Here is a 15,909-nt window from a genome sequence, read left to right on the forward strand (position 1 = left end):
GGGGGGGGAGAAAGGGGGGTGGCGTCCAGGGGGACAGATCTGTTAACCATCAGTGGCTGCGTTTCATCCTGCCGCCCCTCTCCAAACCCTTCAAGGGAGGCTTTGTGTACCTGCTCCGGACAGGAGCTGGGAATTTGGGGAACAGGAAACCAAGGCTTTAGCACCCCCCTCCCCCCCTTCTCTTCTTCCCCACACCTCACCCATTCCCCTTCCCCTGTGCCCCCAGCTGCCCACCCCACATTCACCCCCTGCTATGCCCTCCCTTGTACGCCACCTCTGCCCTCTGGTCGCTCATACCTCCTGAATAGACGTGTTGTACAGTATGCCATTCGAAACACACACTCACCGGCAGGTAAAGTTGATAAGAGGACACCGGCTCGTCCCACTGCTCTCCTCCCTCAGCCAACAGCAGTCATCACTCAGGTCAGGTATGAATGAACAAAAAATTCCATGCATAATCTAAAGGCCTGCATGCTACGGGTCGAATACAAACGGGGGATGTGGGTATTTAAACCTCAATACATAATTCATGATTCTCCCTCTGAACCACCGGCCAAGACAATCAGAGCATTGACAGAGTTCACTATGTTAATTGTTTCAGTTAGTTCATGAGCTGCTCAGGACTGTTGAGCCACACAGCTCCACGCCAATTCACATCAGCACTTAGCCTACGAGAAGGATATCATTCCTGACAAAAAGCTGCTAGTCCTATTACTGTTACACCGTAAAGGTTAGCACGGGAGAGCGAGGCAGAGTTCAGAAGAGTGATGCATGTATGGATCGCAAACAGCGATTGTCCAGTCACGGCTTAGCAACCGTTACTCGGCACAGCAGGTCTGTCAGGCTTTTGATTTCCCCACATGCTGTCAGTATCCAGTATTAGATACTTCTGTAAATATATGAATATATTTTCCCACTGTTGTCGTGGGCTTTATTTGGGGTGGATGTTTCATGTCTACAAGTAAGTTACAGCGCATCTCCTCATTGAACCTAGATTAGACCCATGTTAGATACTGTGCACTATCATTAGAGTGACAGGTGTAGGTTAGCTATAGCTTCAGAAATAGCATGTTTTGCAGGGCTATTGTAATGTCCTGCTGAGTAAAAGCCGAAGGAGTTGGGCTGCTGTGCGTTCGTTTATACGCGGGCGATGGAGAGAAATAATTGTCCCTGGCATTGAGTTGACACAGATCATAAAGGCTTCATTGTGAATGCTGACTTGTCTCCGAGTATGCTAAATTAAAAAAAATGGATGTAACCCAATACGGGATGGTAGCGGCGATAAGATCTGGAGTCGGCCCGTGTCCCTGCAGGCCCTTCTCCCTCCTCGCTACACACCACAAGGGAAGGCAGCGCGGTGACAAGAGGTGTTCAGGAAGCAGTGAACACCCTGCAGATCGACGGATAATATTTTTCTGGCAAATAAAGCCATTCCTGAACCTTAAATTACATTTTCACCTCCCCAAGAAAAAAAAAAGAAATGTCTGCTCTCCAAAGCCTGAGGCAGTGTCTGTCTGACACGGAGGGAAGGGGGGAAAGAGGAAGTGCAAGGTGTTTGCTGACAGCAGTGTACGTGTGTATGTATACATGGTGTGTGATTAAAAAAAAATGTGCGAGGGGTTCTATATGTCTGTCAATGTGCACGTTTCATGTAATGTATCAGTGCACGTGTGTGTGTGTGTGTGGAGAGAGAGAGAGAGAGAGAGAGAGTCACTCTGCAGCACCATGACAACAGTCTGATCCTCTCTCTCTAATTGTCTGTGACCTCGTAACTGGAGACGCACTCTCAAGGCAGGAGGAGGGCCTTTCACACGGCAATCACTTTTGGATTTGTCCTTTATGCAACTCCTGAATACCACTGCCAAAAAGGTGTGTGTGCTTGTGCTTGTGTGTGCGTGTGTGTGTGTGTGTGTGTGTATGTGTGTTTATATGCAGGTGTGACCGTTCTTTAAATCCAAACCCTGTGCTGATTGGCAGCGAGGTACAATAAATGTTGAGGTGGACAAGTATGTGTGGATTAGACCCCCAGGTCACATGATTGGTTAGCTTTTGATGCTCTGAAAGAAGGACCTGTGCGCTGTAATCTTAACACCTGTGACTTAAGTGGTGATTACAACATAACGTGTTTTTATAACACCTTTATTTTACACACAGGATAGGATATTGTATAATTAAAGGGTTGTAATGCTGTAATGCACTATAATGCACAAAATGTCCACAACAATAGTTTCATATTTGGATCTGAACATGCAACTAATCCACTGGCCTGACTGTAACGGAAGCAGCAAATGGTGAAGTATAAAACAAGTCGTAGTGTAATTGATTCTTACATTGTATTTACATGCTGACCAGAGAATCCTCTCACCTCTACCTCTACACTGTCTGTCTGTCGTTCCATCTGTCCACAGAGGCCGGGCTCTTCTGATGTCTCTGTTTTGTTCCACCGTAAAGGGGCCTCAGTAATGGCCCCTGTCACACACACACACAAAGGTATTAAGGCCGAAAGCCTCTCTCTCTCCTGACGCCACTGGCAGCTGGGTCAGGGGAATAATTTGATTTGGTATTTTATGCTGGAAAAGAGCCTTTCTTCCCAGGCCACATTTGCGCTTGGCTTCTCCTCGGCTCTGCAGCCCCCTGAAAGACTTTACATGACATTAACACATTTCAGAGAGCATTACGGCTTGAAAAGAGATTTGTCTAGACAAAGGCACGGTTTATTTGTAGTTAAAGCTTCATTTCCTGCCCGTTCCTTCTCCTGCACTCTCTCGCTGCACCTTTACCCCGCCACCCCCCCAACCCGCCCCTCCTTCCCGCGTGACTCCTGCCGGGCGCACAATGGTTGGCGCCCTGACAGGTAAGAGGATTTCAATTAGTTTACCTCGAAATGGGCCCGGCAAAACGTGATTAATGAAAGCAATTAGTCTCTGTCATGTCTTCAGCACACTCCTGCTAAATCACCGGACTGCTCCTCACTGACGCTAAGAGCAAATTACATCACCCAGATCCTCTCTGTCTCTGTCTCTCTCTCTCTCTCTCTCTCTCTCTCTCTCTCTCTCTCTCTCTCTTTATGAGCTCCCCACGTCTCAATGAAGAGAGCAACAGAAAGAAGAAGAAGAAAAAAGAGAGGCATGAAACCCTGCTGATACCCATTTTTTTTGACTCTTTAAGTGTATCCCATAAACATCCACAGTTTCTTCAAACCTGTAATAAAAAAAGGAATAATACTTCCATAATTCCATTCAAAGAGATTTAGGGCACTGCTGCTTAAAAATCATCAACCACATCACAGTGAGAGAAAAAACACCACATTTATAAATCACCATAGATGTTCTATGTTTATGCGTGCGCATGTGTCAAAGACTGACTGATAATAATCAGGCAATAAGCAGTGTGTGTGTGTGTGTGTGTGTGTGTGCGTGTGTGTGTGTGTGTGTGTGTATGTTTACGCTTCGTAAATGTACTTCCACTTCCAAAACATCATACAATACATACAAGCGTATAAACTACAGCGGGATTTATGGAGACGTGTTTTAAACTTGCGGGCTTCGCCGTGTGCATGCGTTATGGGCTCCTGTCACGGAACCGAAGGAACTCTCAATCTGGAGAAATGAAATCAAATAAAAGGGAATTTACTGAGCCATAGACAATGTTTTGCTATATAGCTGCAGGCTGGGTGGACGTCAGCCAACAGTAATCACTGCCCACTAGGAGGGAAACGGCCCCACCTGCTTCAAAGCCACCGCATGCAAAGCTTCCTCTTCTCACAGCTTCTTGCTTGTGTTATATATTCATGTCACCATCCCACCCACCAGCTCCCTCACTCTTTCTCCCAATACTGACTTCCATACCCTGTCTGTGGCACCCCAAGCCCATTTGTTCTCATAGAAGATGCTATTCTTTATTTAATAAAGAATTCTTTATTTGAATATTTTCAACTGTGGAATTAAATACATTTGATTCACCAGGAAGGTCCGTCAACTCGTAATTAACTACAGTGCCTAAGTTTATTGTGACGGAACATGTCCTCCTGTGTGACAGTGTGGCTCATTTATGTGTTTTTAATAGCTTGATTGTTCTCCACACCTTTGCTAGAGCCACCGGCACATTTTTTTATTTGTGCTCATTGAAACACATTTCTCAACAAACACCATAGGATTGTTTCATCTGGCGAAAGGTTCATCTTGTAAATCCTACGTTGGCTCGCCTGTGGCCTTTGGAAAGGTGTGCTCGGGATGATAGGGCGTGCATATTTTCGACGTGATCCTATTTCTTCATTTCCTGCGTTGGCTGGGAACAGGCTGCAGCTAGACCAGGCCTTCTCCTTTTCTTGCTCCCTTCCTGTGCCCTTCTTTCCCCTCTTCCTCTCTCGCGCCGTTTGTCAGACAGAGGATGCCAATGTGACAGGCTCGTTGCTATTGGAAATGACTGGAGGTCTTTGGCATCTCCACCCTGCCGCTGTTCGATGCCGCTTAGACACTTCTAACGCTGTTGTTCAGACGGACGCACATTCCTGAGCATATGCGTACGGTGCTGTGTGTGTGTGTGTGTGTGTGTGTGTCTATATTCCATGTTTGCATTTCTATCTGTGGCAGTTCCCTCATGTGCCAGGGCTTGTGAGTGGCCTGCTCCTTCCCGCTTCAAATGGATGCTGCCTTGTCAAGCTGTCATGCTTCAGGACAGTAATATCCGAGGCCCCCCCCCCCCCTTCTTCTTCTTCTCTGCTCCTCGCCCCATTAGTCAGAGATTGAGAAAGCCAAAATGTCAAACCCACGCACTCCTGTCTTTCTCTCTCTATCTGTCACTTTTCTTTCTCTCTCCCTCCATCCCTCCCTCCTGTTGTCTAAGGTTTTTTCTTGTCACCAAGCCAAAATGTAATTGTTCAAAGCTCTTGTCAGCCTCCAACACTTTGATATTTTTCCCATGGCTTCAAAAGAGGCACGCCAACAATAAGGCCTCTGACTGCAGGGCACTGGCGAGGTAGCCAAGGCTAGATTAGTTATCACGTCTTTATGTTCGCTGGCACGGCTCGCAGACTTTCACCCAGAGGGAGGGTGTTTCGGAAGGAAGCGGACTTGTTAGCGGTTTCTCGGGCAGCTTGTTCGATGCCCCGGGATATTTTTTTTGTTAAGACTTTCCAACATCAGCTTCAGGTAAATATCAGGGCGCGTATACGGTGTCAAGACTCCAAATGGTGGCGTGTCTGTTCTATGTTGATAGCGATGTTGAGGTTTCTGTAATTGACACTGTCTTAATGCGTGTCATTTTCACTCTTTGTTACTCACCAAACCACAAGGCCCAGCGTGTATTTAAGGGCACGGGATGATTAAGTCTGCAGAGAACAGGCGGGGATCAGATAATTTGTTACAGATTTAATCTTGGCAACACTTGAGTAGAACTGTAAGATAGTATCAGAGAGACATTTTACCTCTTAATGTTCTGTTAACAAACCTCCGGTCAAACCCTAACCTTTAAAGCGAGACTACGTAACATGCCAGAACAAATACCACATTCTTCCCCTTAAAATTAAAAAAGGATTTTAACATTAATTCACACATCACACTATCCACTCTAAAGACGTCCTTGTTGTTATTACTTGCAATGTACAATCTGTCAAGGGAGCCAGGACTTCACAATCATGAGCTTTAGATTGCGTTACACTTTCTTGTGTTTTACTCCACATAACATTAGTTCACAACAGTGATCCAGTTTCTGTGTTTCTCCGTAACAAGTATTGTTTAGTGTCGAGGTTTGCCAGCAGCAGGTTAGCACCTACTCAGCCCTGCTAACATGATATGCATTCACCTCCATGGGGGATATGCTCCGCACGTTCTATTTGTGGATGCTGAGTAAAATGACACTTCAGACAGATTAGGACAAGAGATGGACAAGACATACAGAAGTCATGCCTGATGTAACAACACATGGTGTTCGTGCTTCCACCAGGAAAGATAATCCTTGTTTGATTCAGATTTCATATAACGGGCAATGAAGTCTCAGCTAAGTCACTTTCTTGCGAAGAGTTAAGTGAGAAGATGGATACCACTCATAGATTTTTGAAATTTTGGATAGAGCTAGGCTAGCATTATGTCCACGCTCCCCAGTCTTCAAGCTATGCTAAGCTAAGCTAACTGCCTCCTGGCTGTAGTCCCATACTCAAAGTACACTCTTAACTAAGTAAGTAAGTAAGACCCCAATTTTAAGAAACTGGAATGTTTCCATTAGATGTAAAACCCCATCATGTAAAACAGCTTAGCCCCGGTCTCCACCCATGCATGTAATAAGTGAAGTGACTGCAAACACCTTTACAAGGCAGAACAATGTGTGAAAATGGTTGCGGGCCCTGGCCCCCGACAGGAGCCTTTTGTTTTGACTGAGTCTCTTTTCAACTCTTTGGGATTTCCTCCAACGTCCCCGAGCTCCCGTTGAACGAGTACCCAGCAGAGAGCATGCCTAACAAGCTCAAACCAGACTTCCACTCGCTCTTGCAGAAAAATGGCACTATCCTCTGGGACGAGGGGAGGTTTGGCCCAGGCTTCAGACGCGGCTCGCGGTCAGCTCCACTGGCAGTATAGCAGCGCTACTCGGTCCCCATGCTCCTCTTCCCCTCCTCGGCAGCTGGGAACAGTGGGAGTTTTGCGGGCTGCCATTACTGGCCAGAGCCGACGTGAGCTCAGACTTGCTGCTTTTCGCTCACTCGACGGGAGCTCCGTTTTCCAAACGTGACAGGAAATAGGTAGCAAATGAGCTCTGATGTCCTTCATCAAAACACACTACTGCATTTACATTCTGTCTTTTCCCTGCTTAACTACGTCGTATACTTACAAACTGCATATCCTTATATTCAAAGCAGACATTTGATACAGATGTGAATCCACACATAAGATAGCCTGCCTGTATTTGTCAGGTATCAAATATCAAATCTGCATTTATGTTAAAGAAACAGTAGAGACAGTATTTACACAATAGCTGGCCTTCACATACATTACCATAAAATCAGCTGTACAGGCTGCAGGAAACAATCATCTTTTGATTCCCTCAACTCTTTCCCTCTCTTTTTTTGCCTTCTGTCTGCAAGTGAGGGAAGAAAAGGGACTGGGTGTTTTATGTTTTCAAAAACACAAACTCGACGTATTTCTGCTTTTTGCCACCCTTTGCCACCACGGAGCATCTCTGCTTCTCATCATACGCTCATATTACAAGGGAGCTAAATCAATAGAGGTAAAAACATGCGAGATTTAACATCCTTCGCAATTTCCTTTGATAAGCATTCAGTGCCTGATACATGTGTTATGGAATCAGACGTGCGACGCGCTCCCAAATGCAAAAAAGGGATCTTTTCATCGTGTTCGTGAAAACAAAAGAAAACAGAGCGAGAGCTACGTGCATCTCACAGCGATGAAGTTCATCCCAGTTCCCCAACTGAGAGAAGTATGCGGTGTCTATTTTGACACATGCATACCACTCGTTGTTAAACAAAGTCTCGATTAAGTTGGGAAGAAATTAGTTCCTCCTTGTATATTTTTGCAGCAGCTGCAGTAGATATTACACAAAAAAAGCCGAAAATTCATCTACATCACCTGGCGGATCATGTGCTTTCACGTGCCTCAATAAAACTACATCGACTGTGCTGTAAATTGTGTATGTCATGAAGAAGAAAAAAAAACATGTGCAAAGTTTGATGATTTTCATGCTTTTGTTTATGATGTTCTTTTCTACACTCACGAGGTTTATGGCCCTTCAACATGTGAAACTATCACCAAAGGCCTTTATAGCTTAAAAAAAAAAAAAAATCTGATTTTCTATATAGGAAAAGCCTCTTAAAAAATGTTTTTTTTTTTTTTCAAAGCTTCGGCGCAGTCGTTTTGCCACGCTCTCACTGTGCCATTTCCTCTCATCCGGTGACAGCGAGTGGATTTATGTGTATGTGGTTTGCCCAGAAGACCCTCTACTGTACCCTCCCTGCAGAGCCTGTCACACAGGCTGATGTATTCCCCCCCACCCCCTCTCCAAGCTTTATGAAGGAAACTGATACAAACACCGTGATAGGGTTTCGGGATAAATTATTCACGCTTCCAATTCTCTCTCTCTCTCTCTCTCTCTCTCTCTCTCTCTCTCTCTCTCTCTGCCGTTTTTTTTTTTTTTAGACCTCATCCTTTTAATTGATCCGCGGCAAAAGAGAGAGCAGAGGATTGCACGGTAAAAAGTTTTAGCACTGGCGCGTAACACTTGGGCCGGGCTGGTGTGCGTTGTCGGGTGCGGGGGCATTAGGTGCCTTAAGATTTACTGCCTGGTAAATGAAATGGCCGTCCATCGGGTTGCAAGGGGCGGCACATCAACAGAGCGCCGGTCTGATGTCTCTACCATCTGGTAGGATAGGCCTTTAATTGAAAAGAATTTCTGGACTGAAGGGGAAGAGCTGGACCAAGTCTCCCTGTGCCCCAAGAGAGAGAAGTAATGAAAAGAAAATAACTTCTCTCCTCTTTAGTGCCTATGGAAGCCATAAAGAATAACAGGACATGGTGATATAACAGACACACTGCCGTAGTGAGTGGGTGAATAACTTTCATATTACAGCCGACCATCTGCTAAGACGGTTAGGAAGCCAATTGGATTAAACGTTATGGCCACTTTGCTCACCGCGACATTTAGGACTACCTTCAGGTGGCAGTTCATAAAGCATTTCTTTGTCAGGTTTATTTAAACATGAAAGATGTGTTTTTTTACTTTTGCGTCGGGCTCACCCACTCCATACTCCTCCACTTTGAGATTTCTCTAAAAACAAACAGGGAGGGAGGGAGGGGGATGGCAGACATCCTGGAGGCCATAGAGGATAACTGATGAGTCTAGCAGGACTGAAGGCAGAATAACAACACTCACCTTTAATGTGGCTTTTTCACCGTTGGGATTCACTGAGCCCAGACACGGCCGCGGTGTGTGGATATGGAATCACACAGAATTATCTCAACAAATCATGAATCTGGTTGTGTCTGATGTGTTTGGATCGGTGTCGGTTGTGGAGATTACAGGGTCAAGTGCACATCACAGCTTTGGTATGCTCATGTGGCACAAAGACACCTTCCACTTGACAGTTTTACCGTCTGTGATGAGCACGCTGCCAGCGTGCACGTCTGCTAGCCGAGCTGGCTACCTCTGTGACAACCCTCCCGACTCCCAGACTCTTTCACTGTGTGAGAAAATATATCATTTACATTCACTTTCTAAGAGAAATACCAAATTGTTCTGTACGAACCAATTCCCAGTTGACAACTGCGTATACTGCGTGAGGTCATCGGCGGAAATGATTTCAAGCACCCAAAGGAATCGCCCACACCCAAGGTAAACAGATATAGATACTAAAGGTACACAATAAAGAAAGGCGAATGGAGGCAACATCAATGGCAGATACTGTGCCGCAGTAGAGGAAATAAAAACAAGCGGTAATAATGATGATTCTCAACATCGATTTTTCCACGTCTTTGTGAATGTCTGCCGTGTTGAAGTGAGGCAGACAAGGCCCCTCTTTCAGCACACATCGAATGTCTCTTGTGTGTTTTGGCATTTGTTGCTTTTCTACAGGCATCACACACACACACACACACACACACACACACTCTAACACAGATTTTGATTTTACGTCAGTGTTCGTGCGTTCCAAAAACGGCTCATTGCATTACAAGTTGCTCTGCAGACAGGCGGAGGATAGACTGGCAGAGGCTGCAATGCATTTCACCCTCTGGCTCCGATTTTTGATTTGACAAAATAAGAACGCTGTCACTGAATCTGCAAATACGAAGGAAATTTTTGTCCGAGTAAGCCACAGTCTAATGGCAAGGAAAAATGTAATCGGATACATCTCCAGTCACAAATACAGCATTGAACAAATTGCACATGGGTAAACCATTTTGTTAAAACAATAGCCCGGAATAGGCCGAGTGACACAGGCTCTGTGTGTGTGTGTGTGCGCAGGCATGGGTCACACTTTGTCCACCGACATGGACCCCATTAGATCAGATGACAGCACTTCATAATATTGACACATTCACAGCATGAGGTGTGCGATTCAAGAGGTCACTGCGCTGATGATATACTGTATGCACCTGACATTTCACAGTCTAATTTTGAAGCCACCACGGTCACCAGATAAAACGAGAGAAAGCTGAGCCTTATGGGAATATAATATTCCAATGCGATAACATATAACACATACTGCATACCGGTGTATGATACCTATATATAGTTTTATAAAGTACAAGTTCATCTTATAAATAGATTTTGAAATATATTTAGGCCTATATGATCATTTGATACTTTTTCATTTGCGTGTGTGTGTGTGTTTTAACCTTTAAGGTGCTCAATACAAAATTCAGGAGCATATCTATCACCTCCACACAACTCTCAATATGACAGCAGCTTGGCCGGCGCCTCGCCGCTAACAGCGCAATCAATGGCAACAGTGCTTGACGGGGGAAACCGGAGAGTGGACGCTTCGCTTGCGTGAGGATGCTGTTGGTAGGGACGGTATTAGCAGCTGTAACTGCCGTTGCACAATGCAGAGCGGCATCTGTGAGCCGGTCAGTCGCATGCACTAAAAAGTCACATGCACTAAAAAGCATGCGCCGCCGGGCCTGTTATGGCAACAAAGCACAGAGAAGCTCGGATTACAAACAGAGGGCAATTTCATTCTCTGCTCAGGTAGGTATCTTTACATAGAAAATAGTTGTTTGAATATCGTAGAGAACCTTTAATCCTACCAACTGGGGTACCCGCAGACCCCAGTGGTCGTCTTTCTGTCATATCTCACGGGTGCTTGATTCTATCTTTCCAATTTTTCACGACTTTGTCAATCAATTTGTTCCTAATTATACATTTTTTGTTTCTGTTTTAATTATTGCTTTTTTAAAACAACATATATAGTTTTAACCGATGGAGCTATTTATTGAGTTCATGCTGACCATGAGTCTTAATTTAAAGTATGACACACTATCGGAAGAACACAGACACAGATTACCTCACATGCTCTGTCTGTTTTCATTTTACACAACTTTCCTTTTATTAACTTTCCTAAAATTATAATAACTTTTTGTTTTTTTGGGATGACATTAACTACGTAACTAATTTTGTTTAGAAAAGAATTAACAGAAGGCTCACAGTAGTTTGTTGTTGAAAAAGTGAAAAAATGGTGGTTACACGTTTATTTCATCCCAACCTAATATTTATGTGGTAAACATTTAATCATGTGCTTATTTTTTTTGTCTGCCTCTGATTTTTTAATTGACACACTTAGCAGATCATGTAAGTAGAATCATGTAGTAGTTATTAAGTATTTAAAGGATTCAAGCTAATTTTCTATCCTACTATGCTGCTATTATTTTATGTCCCTGTAAGTATTTGAATCCACCGTATTTACCCTCTCAGAAAAAAAGGCAGATTAGTTCAGAATAATTTGTCAGTGTTTGGAGGGTAAATGGGGTAATTGTGATGTTGACGGCTCAGAGATGATTCAAACTCATGCTGAAGCCTCCCCCAATTATGTGTGTGGGGTAAAGTGGCCTCAGCCAAAGCCAATGAGAGTGGCTTTGGCTCTTCTCGCCTCCTTGCTCTTAGACAAACACGCCAGTCAGACATCAATAGGAAGCGTCTCTGTTTTAGCACGGCTGACCTTTAGCCGCTGTCCCAGTCTGTGCCCACCAACGCCAGACCTGCACGTCCCAGACATTTAGCAGTAATCACTAACAACCACGTTGCTCGCCCACGCAAATTACATTGTAAACCTGGCGTGACCCTCCTCCGCCACCGGTGGCTGTACCCAGCTGATCTGCAAAGGCGTGATGGACAGATGCAACCGCTTGAGAGAGGAGCAGAAGACTAAAATAAATAGAAACGGTGCTGCCGGATGACAGCGTGGGGCTTTAAATGGTGGGAGGGGGGGGGGGAGGAGTGGAAAAAGAGTGAGAGGGCATGATTGAGAGTGTTTGTACGTGGGTGTGAGAGAAAGCATAGGCGGGGGCCCTAACATAGTCCGTGTTATGCCATGCCATGGGGGGCCAGCTGGCAGGGTCCAAAGCTGGCATGACAGAATGTGACAGAGGATCCGGAGAGCAGGGACTCGGGGAATCCCGACACAATAATGCTGATGGCAGGGCCTAAAGCCCAGATTTAATCACAGCCATAACCCACCTGCCAATAGAAAATTACACAGCGGATATCAATGGCAGCCTCCCCGTAGTGTTGAGCCCCCAACAGAGTTTCCAGTCCGGGCCCAGCTGTCAATCATTGGCTTTAATGGGAGAACTCACGGCTCCCAGACAACACAATGGTCATGTGGTGAGCGCCATATAGTCATGGCTGAAAACTGTATCCCAAAAAAAAATGGATGTTGGTTTGATAAAGTTGACTATCAGTGTGTCAAATCCGTGAAGATGAAATTTAAAGAAACTCAGTTGTTCTCCAGTGTTGGTTCGCTGTTCCTTGTTAATACGCCAGACAGCTTTCCAAACCGCCGTGTATGAGTCATTGTTTCACAGAAATATTTCTGAAAACACCAAGAGAAAAACAGGGTGGATAATACATTTTTTTAATGGTGATGTATGATTACTAATGAATCTATAAATTCGAAATATTACTCAATTTGTAGAAACAAAATGTCAGAAATAAAGATGAATGTCTACCATATAAAGTACAGATATGTCTTCAATTATAAAAGGGAGAGAAAAGCAAGATGTTTTCACACTAAACATATATTCTTTATTATTATTTTATAACAGCAAAAAAAACAAGTCAACCCAAGTTATCAATTGATCAATTTCCTAAAAATTGCACTGAATGATTCTCTGTAGACTGAATTGTTTCCGTGGCTCCTGAGGTTAGAAATGCATTATTACAGATTATACACGGAGATATTCATTTAGAAGAGATTCTTTGGGATGTTTTTGTATCAGAATCTTTCTTCTGAAATATATTTACTGTTTCAAATATCAGCTGCCACGTCCTGGCCATCATATAATCTAGGAAAACAATTGTCTGGCTCATCAAGGCTCACTTTCTCTTCTGATGAACTTTTTTTTTTGTTCAGAAATCAAATCTCTGAGAATCTAGATTATATGATGTCGTTGTCAGTCTGGAGTGGAGCAGCACTCTCTGATTTTAACCAGAGCTTTTTTTAGTGTCTCGAGCCGGCCTGGGTTTCAATCATATATAATCATGTACATACACACAAATGTACATTCACGCACGCGCGCACACACACACACACACACATCTCATCATGTTGGTAAGCGCTGCTCGGACTTGACAGGTAACGGTCCTGCGGTTGGGATACCAATCAGTCTCCGAAAATGTTTACATTTCAGCTGTGCCGCATGCTTTGACTCTCAGGTGCCCCTGTACAGATTGCTCGACCACAATTAAGATCTATTAAAATGAGAGCAATTTTACATACATACACATGTATATATATTCAGTGTTCCATTTTCGTTAGCTGGGTTATTGTTTTTTTTTGGGAGGGGGGTTAGATACACAAGAACACATTTCACTTGTTAGAAGTTTGAGTTTCTATGATAATGAATAGTCTCTGTGTGTTTGAAGTATCCCGTCTTGGCAATTTGACTTCTCAGAATTGACTCATCATACTCTTTGTTTGCAGAATTGTTCATTAGATGTGATCGACCAAAAAGTGACTCAGCCTTAACCATTCACATACGCTTGATTTCAGTCTTTTCCTTCATGTCGGTCAGGTTGGACTGCGTGTGTTTACGTGTGTGTGTGCGTGTTTATGCTTCTGTGTGTTGGATCCTGACAGCTATCACTTGTGACACAAAGCGGTTGTTTTTCTGAAGGCTTTGCTCCGTTTCATGTTGCAATAGCTTCCCCGTGATGGCGAGAGAGGACCTCTGCTCCACACCGCTCTCAGCCATGACTCCTGCAATATTTAGATGTTTACGCTCACAATTTCCATCTGTTGTTTCTGGAACAATCAGCAAGCAGGGGCCTGGAGAGAGAGAAGCGCGGGGAACTGCTGTAAGTCGCGCTCAACTTGGGTTTCATGATTGGGAGGCTGGGCCTGATTATGCTCGACCGAACGAGGGGAGGGGGGAGGGGGGTTGGTTTTCTTTCCTTCAAGGCCCTCTCAAGGTTTTCTGACGGAGGGCTGGGAGAAAGCGAGGGCTCTCTGGGGATGTGAGCGAGCTCGCCAGCTCGCTCACACCAGAGTGAGATCGGGGGCTCGTAACCCCGCTCACCCCCGATACGACCGGCCCGCCGCCAGAATCACTAATGGATTTCAGATACGTTACAAAAATCAATCGCAAGGTTCAAAAACATTTTAATGTGGCGGATTATGACCCAAATGTGTTTGTTTATCTGCCAGGAAGTTACGAGAACCATTTTCGAAAAAGAGCGGGAAAAAACAGTTTCCACTTTTGCAAAATAAAAAATAAAAAGGTTTATTAATTGTGTGTGTCGCTGCCTTTTCCAAAAGCAAGAGATTTAGGGAGATGGCTGCATCATGCACTTCCTAAAATGTCGTTACAGTTGAAGCGCAATTAGATCTTATCGGAAAATATCAGCGACACACCAAATGGAATACTAAATAATCATTTAGAAGTCAAAAGAAAACTATTACTACTGAGGAGTAAAGCTACCCCCCCCCCCCAGGACAAATGGGAGCTCCAAAAGAAAGGGCGATACTGATGACTGTGTGGATAGAGGGAGAAAGAAAGCAAAGAAACACAGGCAGGATGAAAGCTCGTGTTGATCCCTTGTGATGTGGCTGCAGACGTAGCGGGTCCCAGCGTCGGCCTGGCCTCAGCGTCGGGTTTCCCAATGCCGGAAGTGGCGCATTTCCCCTGGCGACAAGCTCTTCCTGCAAAATAAAGAAATCATTAGAAAGATGACAGCTGGGCCAGCCAGCAGAAAGCCCAGGGGGCCCGGCCTCAGAAGAGCTGCCACCCAGCATTAGCTAGCCGCGCTCGGCTTCACCATCACCTCCTTCAGAAGGTAAACAACGCCGCTGCAACGCAGCTCGCTGTTCTCCGTGTCACACTCTATCTCATTCCTAATTCGTCTTTTTTTCCTATCTCTGATCTGAATGTGCTTATCCGACACTCGGGCACACATCGTCTGACTTCTTACGATCCCCTGAGGATAGCCGGTGGAGGAGCAAACGAGCGGCAGAACATTCTGACTTGCGCTGAAGGGTCCGGGGCTCGGGCGGTGACCCCTGGCAATCACGGCGTGTGGCAGCCACTACTGGGGCCCCTGCAGCGCGGCCTTCTGGGAGCGCGCCGCATTCCAGCCCAAAGTCCTCCGCCGAGCATTTCCCTCGACAAGCCATCTCTTACTTCTGTCTGCCAGACGAACGTAGCCAAAGAGCCGGAGGACTTAAGGGTGCATTAAGAAGAGCTCTCCCAAAAACCATCAGTACTTGACCTCAGCTGAAATGATTACGCCGTAAGGAAGATATTTTAGAGTTAATCCCAAAAGATAGTCTCATCTTGTGCTCAAGAGCCTACAGGGGGATGAAGTGATGCTGGAGCAAAAGATGCTGTTCTTGCATTTAGTCGCTTATTATTTCAGGAGACTGCTGCATCAGAGGGATGTTTAACTTCTTTACATTTTGTTTTGTTCTTTTACTTAATTAATACTATTGAAGCAGAACTTGGCTATTTGTTTCCAGTCTTTATAGCTGCTTGGCTTTAGCCTCACGTTGGAAAAGCACAAGATTTGTGTCGATCTTCACATCGAAATAAGCGTATATATCCCAAAATGTCAGATTATTCTTTTATTCTTTTAATCAGCGCTTATGTAGTCACAGATAGTTGTTTGTATCTTCATGTGTTATGATGGGGGGGGTCGATGAACACAACATGACACAGCCTCACATACACCTCCAGGTGCCACGACTCTGTTGCC

The sequence above is a fragment of the Anarrhichthys ocellatus genome, unplaced genomic scaffold, assembly GCF_004355925.1.
Source record: "Anarrhichthys ocellatus isolate YVR2014 unplaced genomic scaffold, GSC_Weel_1.0 scaffold10, whole genome shotgun sequence".
NCBI classification, from domain to species: Eukaryota; Metazoa; Chordata; class Actinopteri; order Perciformes; family Anarhichadidae; genus Anarrhichthys; species Anarrhichthys ocellatus.